At 36.5% G+C, this 13,153-nt stretch overlaps 1 pseudogene; it reads right to left on the bottom strand.

Annotated features, from left to right (window-relative positions):
- Positions 1-274: 274 nt before the first annotated feature.
- Positions 275-13,153, bottom strand: part of LOC135221288 (transmembrane protein 214-like) — a 324,587-nt pseudogene continuing 311,708 nt past the window's right edge.

The raw sequence follows: 13,153 nt of genomic DNA, 5'->3' as shown, positions 1-13,153 counted from the left end.
CATTTATTCTTCCATAAATTAATGAAGTGCATGATTTCACATAACATACAAACTGACCACAGTGAAGGGGTTATCATACAACAAGTGAACACAGTAAAACTAAAGCAAAACACTGAAAAAGGCTAAAGAATTCTGAGAACTCAGTTTGAAAAGTAAATGGCAAAAATTAATACAATGGGAGCTTGCAGGCTTAAGTCGAGCTGTCAGTACCACTATATTATAAATGAGTATTATATGTATTAGCCTTTAAATTAAAAGGGAAAATCACCACAACTAAATTTTCATATAACTGTATTATATCATCCACTAAATAACACACATCCCAAAAGTTATTAAAAGTAGAACAATCTTCCTTTTGGTGATTCAAGCAATATAAAAGTTTTCAAAAAGAGCTATTGTAGGTATACTTATGGCACACAAATCTCATATTGCATAGATTTAATTGCCTACCAGAGACTTGAATTATTGTACTTCTATACAATTTTTCATATTAGGAAGATCAAAGAATAAAGGCATACAATACCCAAGATTTATGTACACTATGGGTAACACAGTACAGAAATAAGCTCCATGGACTGAAAATTACTTAAAGAATAAAAAAATATTACTGTGTATTTATTGGTAAACCTAGCATAATCAATGGTGCCATGCCAGCTAAAAAGGCAATAATTTTAGATTAAAACGTATAATTTTCTAAGTGAAAATAAATGTTTTACAGGAAAATATACATTAAAAACTTTGCACTGCATTACTATTAGAATCCAATGCTCAAGACCCTACAGCAGTTTCCAAGTACATGAGGCTATTAAAACAATGAAGGTGCTACATGACCCCTAGGAAATTAGGTAAAATGTTAATTCTACTGTCTTCATTTAAGAGAACTAAAGACTAGTTTTCATATATTGCATATATGTAACTAAGTAAGACTATATGTAAGTGAACTTATCCCAATCCTAAAAAAACAAAGCCCACGATTACACCATACTGAACACCATAAGAATACTATACATTTCTAATTTTTCATTACCTATATAACAGTAATTCAACCATTTTGTTTCTCTCTAATTTTCTGCAAATGACACCCAAAAATTTTAAGGGGAGAGAAAGTTAAGAGTTTAAAAGATTCCTTTTCTTATATGCCTGAATTTATCCATTTATCCACAAACCACACTTTCCATCTACTAGTACGGTGGGCTGGAACATACAAATAAGAGAGGCCCAAATGCAATTGCTGGACGGTATTCTGAATAAATCCATAGACTACAATTTGAGTAACAAATGTGGATAGCAATAAAGGAATAATCAACAGAAATTATATCACAAAAACTATCATAGAACTAAAGCATACTGTATAAGGTACTGTACTGAAAACATTATTATTAAATATCTGAAAATGTAAAAATTAACAATTACGGAATGTAGAAAATACAGTACAGTAACAAACATTCTGATGAGATTTTTTTATTTTTTTGGCTTATGCATTATTATAAATACCTACTGCATATCAAAAAATATATAAGAATCTACTGCAATATAAATATGGCTATCATAGACTGCCCTTGCTAACAATATTATCAGAGTCTTGCTCAAAGTTGTCCATAAGGGTTGAATGCATTCTTAGAATGAGTTGCCTCAAGTACTCAATACCTCCAATGACATACTCGTGTAGTCTCTCTGGTGCTAAGGCTCCTCTGAAAGTCATGCAAAAACATTGTCATTAGAAATTACATAAATATTAATAAAACATTAAAGTCCAAATTAAAAATAAAAACAGCATTATTTAGATAAAAAAGGATCACTGAACAAAAAAATAAATTTTAAAAAATTAATTTGCATTTTTCATAGATAACAGACCTGAGGTCTTAACAGAGGATAAACCTGGTGCCGGCTGAAACACAGTTAAAAACAATAAAAAATGTAAGTGCAAGGAATCTGTGGTATCTGGAATCAGATACATAGCTGAGATGGAAGCGAGTCTGAGACCGTACTTGAATCCAATGGCGCATCAGTCTTTCTTCCAAGCCAAGATGAAACAGGTGGGCAGTCAATGTTAAGACCTCAGGTTCACTACCTAAGAAAAAACAAACTAATTAAAAATTTGTCATTTGTTCATACACAGAACAAACCTGCGGTCTTAACAGTAGGATAGACTCATACTTACAAGGGAGGTATGAGAATCCTAAACCGACTAGAAGTTCAGCACACCTGATCATTCTTCATAAAAATGGAGATTCTAAAGAGGACCTATGCCTTTGAGATGTTAGATATGTGGATATCTAACACTCAGTCCAATAAGTTTAATTACAGTGAGACATGTCGACATGTCCAGATTCATTGCATATACATAGTCAAAAAGAACATCTCTGTTGAAGCAACAAACCTTGTTAGCCACAAGAAACGGGTTTGTCACCACTCATTACTCCCCTTGCTGGAGAGAGGAGCTGAAGCTACTGAGAAGCAGATTTGTATGTTGTATGGAACATAAAAAGTGCTGTAACAGTATGGCTGCCACGCTACCTGCATCAAACCAGTTCCAGCGTGTGATGTGTTGATTCTCCAAACCGCCAGTAGGTATGAAGAAAAGGGAAAAGAAAGAGACCAGGCATCTCACTTATTCCCTACTCCACACAATCATATTGGGCAAGATACAAACTGTTCCGCCAGGGGCACTGGATGAGTTACACTTGCTGAACAGCCACCACTAGACCCAAGGAAAAAGTGTCCAAGGATCTATGGACAACATCCTTCAGGTAGAAGAAAATGAAAGTGGTTTGACGCAGTCAGGAACCAGCATTCAAAATCCTATGAACAGATAAGTCCTTCATAAATGATGGGGAGGAACCTATTCCTTGGGTGCCATGTGCTTCTGCATGCCCAAATTGGTGACAGAACTTGACAAGGAGGAGTAGGCTTGCCTAATCACCTCATGTAGGTAAGCAAAAGGACACCTTTTTCTTGACCTGGCTTGTGATTAACATAATGTCTAAGACACCTAAGCTCTAGGTGACCAGTCCTTCAGGTAACAATGCAGCGCTTTGACAGGTCAAAGCAGAAATCCTTGGCAGAAACTCAAGAAGGTTGCTGATAACAAACTCCACACCATAAGGAGCGGAAAAGGCAAATCTGTCATTGTGAACTGTGAGAATCTGGGTCTTAGCCACAAACTACGGGTGTAAATTCGATAACTACTGACCACAACCCTTTGTGAGTCTTTGTCATAAGCTTGACTATGGAGCCCTCCAACTCTTCCAAAGAAGCCATGGTCAAAAAGAAAACTGTTTCCCAAGTCAGTTCTCTATAAGATGATTGATGCATGGGCTCTAAGGAGCTCAAGTGAAACTACTCAATACCAGAGTAAGGTCCCACATACAAGGTCTGAGTTTCCTAGGTGGACAAGACCACTCAAAGCTCTTGAACCACATAGAAAATTCCCATGACAAAGTGATGTCCACAACCTTCAGATGTACTAATCACAAGTCAGCCCTGTAGCTCCTCACCAGTATCAACAGAAAGAATTTCCTCTGTTCTGAAAAAATTCAGAAAATCTTTAACTAATGAACAGAAACTCTGAGTGGAGAGAAAGCCCTTCTATGACACAAATCACAGCAGCAGAAGGCTCATCTTATTTACAGCTGATGAAGATCCTCTAAAGTAGCCTTACATCTGAGTTGCTGCTCCGCAAGATAGATCTTTCGCTCAAAAGATATACTGGACAGACTCTAGACAAGAGGAGATAAGATCCTACTGATTGGTGGTATCTGGTGGAGACAGTTGTGCTAAGGTGGATCTTCTCTTGGCCACTCAGCTTAGTGCCACAAGGAACTATTAGGGTCATCCTAAGATTTTGGAAACCATTACTCTGTTCAGGACATGACGGCACAGGCAGAGCAGAAGAAATACGTAACCTCCCAGGTTGTTCCCAGCAAGCAGAAGGGAATTGTCAGCCCTAGCGAACAGATCTGGGACCAGAACAGTAGACTTTAGCTTCCTGTTGAACAGTGTAGCTAAGAGGTCTAACATGGTGTCTTCTCCAAGTACACAGAGGAGTCAACAGGATAACCTAATGGGATGTCCTATGATAATATGCTCTATGCAGCTATCTTCTAAATATCCTACTGTCAACTTGTGCACTGTCAAAGGAATGGCAATGTAGACAGAGCTGTTCTTGTGCTACCATAAGGAATGTGCATTTTTAACAAAAGAGACATCCTATGAGATGATCCACTACAATGACAAAAGTTCAGTATGCTACTCACCAGAGATGTCCTATGATGATAGGACACGGGCCCCCTTTTTGACTAGGAACCACCATGTTGACATTCCTGAGCAACATGACGTAGCACCAAAGACGGATCTTAACTCCTGCAGAGACAAGAAAAACTAGGATATTGATTGAGATGCCATGTTGGTCTGGTTACTTGGATATATAAAGGTAGCCTAAGTTAGGAATTGTACCCTGCCCAACCTAAGCTAACCCAATCCCAAACCCTTGAAGAATGGGAACTCTTCCTCTTGCATAAGTCATTAAGCACAAGAACATGCTTCGGGAAACTGAACAGCAGGTCTGATAATGATAAGCTTGAACCAGCTGGGCTATGCTAAGTTCCAACACTTAGCTAGGCCAGGATGGTAAAGTTAGATTCGGACTAGCTAGGCTAGGCCTAAAACCCAACCACTTAAGCCAGGCTGGGCTAAGAACTCAACCACTTGGGCTAGGCTAAGCTGGTAAAGGTAGGCTAGGCCAAGAACTCAACCATTTGCTAGGCTACAAACTCAAGACTTAGGACAGGCTAAGATGGAAAGGTAGGTTTGAACTACCTAGGCTAGGCTAGGCTAAGAACTCAACCACTTGCTAGACTACGAAATCAACCACTTAGACTGGGTTAAGATGGTAGAGGTAGGCTTGTATTAGGTAGGCTAAGCTAAGAACTCAACCATTTAGGCTAGGCTAAGTTAGTAAAGGGAAGTAGTTCCTAGTCTCAAGTTGAGTAGGTCTGAATCGTAGATTATGGAGCAAGAAAATAATTCTACTCGCACCAAGAAAATGCCTTGTACAATCAGAATTGAACCGTTTTTTTGTAAACAGGTGTAGGAGAGAATGGTTCCACAGAACTTCATTGGAAACAAACCAACCTACTGATTAAATGCAACTACTTTTGTCAAAGTCGAAGAGTTAGGTCAACAGTATTCTCATATGAACAATGCAAATTGTAAATAAATAAACAAAAGAATTCTTCCTACCTGGGAAGAGCTGAGGTCTTCGGGTCAACACAAAGACTGTCAATTCCAACAATGAAGGCTGTAGAGCCTGATTGAACAAATCCATTGACTTGTTATGAAGGACATAACAGTTGGAAGATCAATCTTGAATGTATTTGACACGTTATGTCCGACGGGCGCCATCAAAGGAATGCCCGTCAGTCATTTGCTGCGACCAAAAAGCATTGCACAGACATGCTGAATGGCCATGGGCTAGGTCAACAGTCCACTTGCAGACATTGTATAAACAAGCTGTGTGGTAGGTCGAAGGTCCGTTTCAATCTTTTACGTTGAAGATATGGAACATTTGTAAAATGCCACCAAGGCAACGTTCATTGAACATTATCTATGTGACCAAAGCCACTGTCCAAGAATGTTTAAGCACACCGCACCTTCACCTCGCCGAGTCACGACCACTGACTGGAAGCGAACAACGAACATAGGACCTCCTAGGAGAACAAGACAAGAACGCCTAAGCTTCTTGGAAACTAGAGAAAGACAACCTTCTCTCTCAATCACAAATAGCAAAAGGAACATGTATGCCATGAGCATCACAGCCGTCACCTGAAATATGTCCACGGACATAAACAACAGGCAAGGAAATCCTTGACCTAGCAGGCGACGAACAAGAGACCCCCGAGAGTACAAGGGCAATGATCATCATCTCCATAGGAACAAATCCACATGGGTAGATATGCCTGTGAGAGAAAGACAATGACACAGCTCTCAGGGAAACACATCCATAGATGTGCATCACATCCATGGATGTTCATCACATCCATGTAAATCTGGAACTAAGGTGACTAAGTTATGAAAGTGGGACTGCCGAGTCAACAATGCCTATGCTAGAAACATCCTCCAATGTCCAGAATTTCTCATGCGAAGGAAACTGCATCAACTTTGGCTGGGAAGTTATAGTGTTTTCATAGTTACTTCAAACTGGCATGAATCAATGAATTGGAGTAAACTGAGTGTAGGAAGCATCCTTAAGAGTCTTGGAACTAACAGAAACCAAATATACATTTTTTTATTCTTTTTAACCAGTTTCCAGTTGGAGCCAGAAGATTTATCCTACTGTTAAGACTGAAGGTTTGTTCCAAGTATGAACAAAGGAATAATTACCAAAGAATTCACCTGAGATCATCAAATATGACAACTTTAAATATCAGAATATACAAAAAAACCTACTTTACCCTGAGTAATAAATTACAAAGACTGATTAAAAAAAAAAAATTTTCTCCTGATAGTTGTCCGAGACTGAAATATTAAAAAAGTAACTGGCCATGAACATCAGCCAGAAAAAAAACAGCTTACATTCCAGTAGTAGTCAATATAGTGTCCTTTAACAACTAATTTTTGCAGTCTATTAGTTAAAAATTAAATCTAGGTAAGGGTTGAGTTCTGATGCTTCATAAAGAGTATTGAGTGGAAAAAGCACTGATGATCTTTTTTCTAATGCCATCAGGTTTTAAGATCATGGGAAAAAATACATTCTTTTATTAATAGTCCACAAATTCCCATTTGTCTAAGTTTGAAAATATGGGCCTCATGATTAGTACCCTAAAAAGCAGCATTCAAGTTTAATATCAAACAGAAACTTCAAGACAATAACCTAAGGTTTTCTGTATGAAACTGGAATGCAGAGGAGCACCCATGCCCTTCCAAAAGCAAACCAGCAAATTAAGGAACAAAGGATTATTGTCAGCATACGCATTCAAAGATTTTCCGATCACGGTGTAGTAATGCCCCATAGATTTTGCAAAGACTAAAAAAATTTCAAATAATTTGGGAGTTAATTGAAATTTTGCAGTAATCAGCAGGACTAGAGCTTCTGCTCACACTTACCTAGCGAAGTAACTCACAAAATTATTCCAATGAAAGAAAATGAATACTTTTTAGTTAATGTATGAAAAATAAATTTGTTTTAGTAAAATAAGATTTTATACATACCAAATAATTACATAGCTACAGTTTCTACTTTACGTGGCAGCTCAGATTTAAAAATCGTGTTAGCACTCTTTTGATTTAGGTGCAAATAATTTGCCCTGCCCACTACCAGGGAAGAATAGGTACAATACAGCTAGAACCGATAATTCATTTATGCCTCATTCATATGTGGGGAGGAGGGTGGGCTCCGATCATGTAATTATCTGGTACGTATGTATAAAATCTTATTTTATTATTATAAAACTGTCATTTTTAAAAAAAGGTAACTTACCAAATAATTACATACCTGAATCCTACACTGATGGGAGGTGGGATAAATAGACATATACTAATTAAAACATTCATTAAAGATGATGAATTAAAATAGTAAATTAGATGGCATCTTGGAATGCTAGTTGTCACCTTACTGGTTGAGGGAGCCACAATAGATCAATACTGCCTTTGGTTGAAGCCTCTCTCTCAACTTGTAGTGGCATAGCACTAGAGCCAAGAGTTGCCTCTACTTTAGTAGTGGGTGCTTTGCAATGTGGGATTAAACAACAAGTTGCCAAAGCTAACTATCCAAACAACTATACTGTGTGTGAGTGAGTGAGTGAGTGAGTGAGTGAGTGAGTGAGTGAGTGTGTGTGTGTGTATGTGTGTGCGCGCGCCCTTGCCTTGGGCACAGTACAATACAGGTACTCCTCTTTTAATGACAGGATTCCATTCCAGCGACCACATCATTAAACAGTTGTTGCTGAACACGTTATTCTCTTTATTTCAACAAATAGCATTATTTTCTGTCATATACATAGAACTAGTTTCCACATAGCTCATTACTTGGCAAAGTTCTGATAATGCTTTTTATCATTTTATTGCTCATATAGTTTTTATAACTTCATTTTATAATTTCATAATGTATAATTTTCTTTAAAATAGTGTACTTTAACACATTTAGCCTACATTCCCGAGTTAGCCTACTATAGTGGATTCACTTCATCCGTACATCTCATGCCCAGCGCTTTCCTTACGGCATTCCTGATTGGCTCTTGATAAGCTAATCACAGGGTTGGAAACTCTCAGTCTCTCTCGAGAGTTCACATAGGCAACATCTACCTATGTTCCAACATCTTTCAAGCATTATAACTTTCATTACACCTCAGTTTTACTAGCAGAAAAGGAGCATTTCCCAATTTCATCACTAAACATCGTCAAGCCAATGATCTAAAGATTATAATGATATAAGAATGATGTACTTCAGTAAACTTAATGCTAAAATATTTATAGTGAAACAAACATAAAATTCTTAATATGAAATATATTCTTTCATTCCTTACATGAGATTGCAGTGCATTCATCATTTATTACCTTGTGTTTCATACGGTTTTGTAGCTTAAATGTCATGGAAGACAATGCAACCAAAATAATTATAGGCAGGGCTATCTATATGAAAATAAGAAGCAAAAGATTAAGGATATTATCTCTCTCTCTCTCTCTCTCTCTCTCGCTTATCTTCGTGTAGTTGGGTGTTGCTCACATGATTACTCGATGATGTCATTATCATGGTCACACCCCTCGATAGAAGAAGTCTTATAGGGGGGAAAAGAATATTAAGACTTCATTATCATGACTATCATTATCACCACTACCCTTCCATATCCTATAGTGGAAATCTCTATATGAAAAAAAAATGGTTACTTAGATAATTATACCTTATGGAGGAAATTCATTTATCCCATTGACTTTTCTCTCCTACAATCAGTCCTCCTATATCCCTCTAACTATTCCATTTCATTTTATATTACAATTTTCTTCATAATTCTTAAATCATTATAATCCTTAAATCATTGGCTTGAGACATTTATTGATGAAATTGGGAAACGCTCCTTTTTTGCAGGTAAAACTGAGGTGCAATGAAAGTTATAACTTTTGAAAGAGGAGAGTTGGAACTACATCCTGCCTATGTGAACTCTCTCGAGAGACAGTGTTTCCAGCCCTGTGATTGGCTTATCAAGAGCCAATCAGGAGCGTCGTAAGGAACGGCGCTGGGCATGAGATGCATGGGTGAAGTGAATCTACTATAGTAAGTCAATACAATACTAAGTCAATACAGCCTTAAACTTTTCTCAGAATCTGCACATTATTTAGCAGTGACTTTCATATTCTAAATTTAGTATTTCATAATTATCACTATTAGTTTCTTCATCATTTATTTTTATTGTAGAGGGTAGTAAGATGATAAAATAATGAATGAATTTCGGCGATCATGGGGCATTTGAATGTCGCCGTCAAAACATAAACAAAGCACAATGCCATCTATTGAGGAAAGTGAACACTACACTATTTGTTAATGGGATAAGCATTTTCTAGTATTGATAAAGATTTACGCTTGCACTTCTTACCTCTAGTATCATCTAATCTCATGGGTGACATATGAATACTCATGTAAATACGCAGTTGTATAAAAAATTATCAAACTATTTCATGTAAGTCTTTCAAGCATACTAAAAGTAAGGAATTCGTGCATGCCAAATGTCTCATTGTTTTGATTAAAAGGATTGACTTGGTAGAGACTTCTCAAGTGGAATATTTAAAAATATATTTTCAAGCTAATATAAAAAACATATTTGACTTCAAACATTTTCTTTTCATTATTAAGAATCATTCTCACTAAAACAAAGGAGATATGGCATAATTTTTGCTGTCCTGAAGTTGTAAACAAACATGGTGCCACCCGTTCAGCCACGCAACGAACTAATGGTGGCTGAATCAAGCCAACCAGGGGAGTTCCCCAGACCACAGAATGCTGACTTAAAGAGGTTCAACTGTATAGCTTTTCTTTACAAAGTATATTAAAGTCTTATTTATTGTTTTGGCAATAGATTTCAAGGTTTTCAAAACCTAGGCTAGGCTAGATTATTGGCACTGAATAGCCTTTTTCTTGGGCACCATTGGCAATGTTTTTATTTTCATTTTATGGGTTTTTCTCTCTCTCTCTTCATGTTGTCATTGTAACTCTTGAGTTGTCATACAACAAGTATGTTGTTAAATGAGGAGTACCTGTAATAACACACATTCACCAGAAAATAGTCCTGCACTAAATTAAAATATTCCAACCCAACCATATTGCTACGTATAGTATTATAAATACAAACAAAGTGACCTCTGTTTTGGTTTGGAAAAATCGGCTGAGGGCATAGGCAAGGTTATTTTGGCCTACTTACCTTAATTCAGAGCAATTTGCTTGCGTCTATATAGCGTAAAAGGTTATTTTTCGTTATATGAAGTGCTTTTTTAAGTTGAAATATGACAAATATGTATGTCTTGTTGTGAACTCAATTGTTATCCTTTTCATTAATGGATGGTGTTGAGAGCATGTTATTTTGTGTAAAAAACTTATTAAGTACATTTATTTTCATCCTATTTCTTAATAACACTATACTTGCATAGTTATCTGCTATCAGCATGAAAAAATGTGTTTTTTCAATGCTAGTACTTTTTATTAAAATACTTTTATCTCCACTATTATTTGCAGTAGAGTTAAACCCATGTTGCTGATGCACGATAATTTACCACTATTATTTGCAGTAGAGTTGCACCCATGTTGCTGATGCATAATAATTTAAAGTCATTAGCAGTGTGAACATTTTGTTTTCTCAGCTTCAGCTACAACTGCAGCTTAGTTTAGTAGTACTATATTTCCTTGCCATTATTTTCTCCACACTAAATTAAGGTATAATGCAAAATTATTTAAGTCCTGTTCTACTTAATTAACGTCATTTGTAACATAGCTACGCTAATTTTTTACTGTTGTACGATGGCTGAAATGCAAGAAAAACTTTGTTGTTATCAGATTCAGTTCGGCTGTTGTAGCAAAACAATTATTATAGTTCACTTGTTTATGGCTGCATCGTTTAAGCAACGATTATAACAGTACCAACAATACTTATATCATTTTCATTTGCTTTTTTTTAGCTGATTTAACTAGAAGATATGATAAAGAGATGGAAGAAACATTAGCGGTCTGAAAAAGCGCTCTCTCTCTCTATCTCTCTCTCTCTGTGTGTGTGCATGTGTGTGCGCGTTTGTGTCTAAGGCAGTTAACAACAAATGATTGTGGTCAGGGATTAAAGGCAGTATTGATTCACTGTGGCTCCTTCAACAGGTAAGGTTACAACAAGCATTCCAAGATGATAGCTAATTTACTATATTAATTCATTATCTTTAATGAATGCTTTAAGCAGTATATGTCCATATATCCCACCTCCTATCAATGAGGGATTCAGCCATATAATTATTTGGCAAGTTCCTTGTATAAACATGACATTTTTATAATAAAATAAAATCTGATACATACTTTCCAAATATTTACATGATCGGAGCCCACCCTCAACAAAATGAATTGCCAGCTCTGCTGTGTTGTAACTATTCTTCCACAGAAGTGGGTGGAGGCAAACTGTCTACACCTAAAACAAAAGTGCTACTGCGATTTTTTAATTTTGAGCTACCGCATAAGTAAAAACTAAAGCTATGTAATTATTTGGAAAGTTACTTGTATAAAGACAACAGGCTACTCTGGATAAAAAAATCAAGTTTTCATAGACTACTCTGGATCAAAGTAATCGAGTTTTCACAAAAAACAAAGAAGAAATGCCATTTGGCTCTACACATCCATAAGCATCATGGATGAGCAAAATACTCAATTTCACAAGACAAAATAGATAAACGAATCACTTTAGCTTAAGGAAACAAGAATAAGGCAGATCTTTCCATACAGTTACCAAATTTACATGAAAATATATGTGCATTTGCCCAAACACACAAAACAGACTAAGGTGCTATACTACAGGAGGAAGAATGGCTGGTCTTAGAGCCTCTGTGATGGCAAGGGGGAAAGAGGTGGAAGATGATGCTGAGACTCGTGTTTGATCTTCATGAGATAAAATATGATTTGTCTTTTTTTAATATTTATTTATTTCAACATTTATTTAAATTTATTCATTCTGCCATTTCCTTCTCTCCAATGTTATCAAACGTAAACCTATTTTTGGGACTGTTGCTTCGTTTTTGTCATCCTCTTTCGTCTAGTATATCATCTGCTGTGAGTTACCTCCAAGTTATCTTGTTGGCTCATATAAGGTGGTATCCATTAAATCTTCAATTTCTTCATGAAACCATTCCCCACCCACCAATTTTGCCATGGTCACAATTTCTTACATCAGGCTCCGTGGTTAATCAAGTGAAGTCAGTGACGCATTTGAGCCAAAGTTTTTCCAACATAAATTTATTCTTTCAAGATTGATAGCTTTCATGGCTTTTTTTGAAGATACCTATAGCATCAGCAATTTTACAATTTCCACACCTTCATTACTTCTTTAGTAAGATCATTCCACAGCCTGAACATTTCTCTCCATAGAGAAATGGGTGTAATGGGCCTTAAACATCCTTATTAACCTCTGATCTAAAGATTAGATTATAGTGTCTTAGGGAGCAAATAGACAACATTGATGCCTTCATTGCTGAAATCACAGGATTCTGGATGGCCAGTGGCACTTTCTAGTATCAGAAAGATCCTACAAGGCAATAGCTTACTGGCAAGGTGCTTTCTAACTTCTGTGACAAAGAACATATGAAACCAATAAAGTATTAGAATGGTCATTGCCTTCCTGTTATCCATCCTAAAGACTATTTGGAATTCATTTTTTCCCATAAAGGGTCAGGGATGCGCAGCTTTATAGATCATGGCTGCCCTTATGTTAACCTGATGGCATTAGCAAAAAAATCAGTGCTTTTCTCACTCACTACTCTTTATGAAGCACCAGAACTCAACACAGTACCATTACATAGATTGTTTACAAGATCTTGTCAGCACTACATCTTTAAAGGAACAGGTTCTGTATAAAAAAGTATGAGAATAGAAGTACATGTTACATTTAATAGGCCTTTTTCTCTTATTAATAATGACAAC

The sequence above is a fragment of the Macrobrachium nipponense genome, chromosome 2, assembly GCF_015104395.2.
Source record: "Macrobrachium nipponense isolate FS-2020 chromosome 2, ASM1510439v2, whole genome shotgun sequence".
NCBI lineage: Eukaryota > Metazoa > Arthropoda > Malacostraca > Decapoda > Palaemonidae > Macrobrachium > Macrobrachium nipponense.
This window is presented reverse-complemented; position numbering and strand designations above follow the sequence as displayed.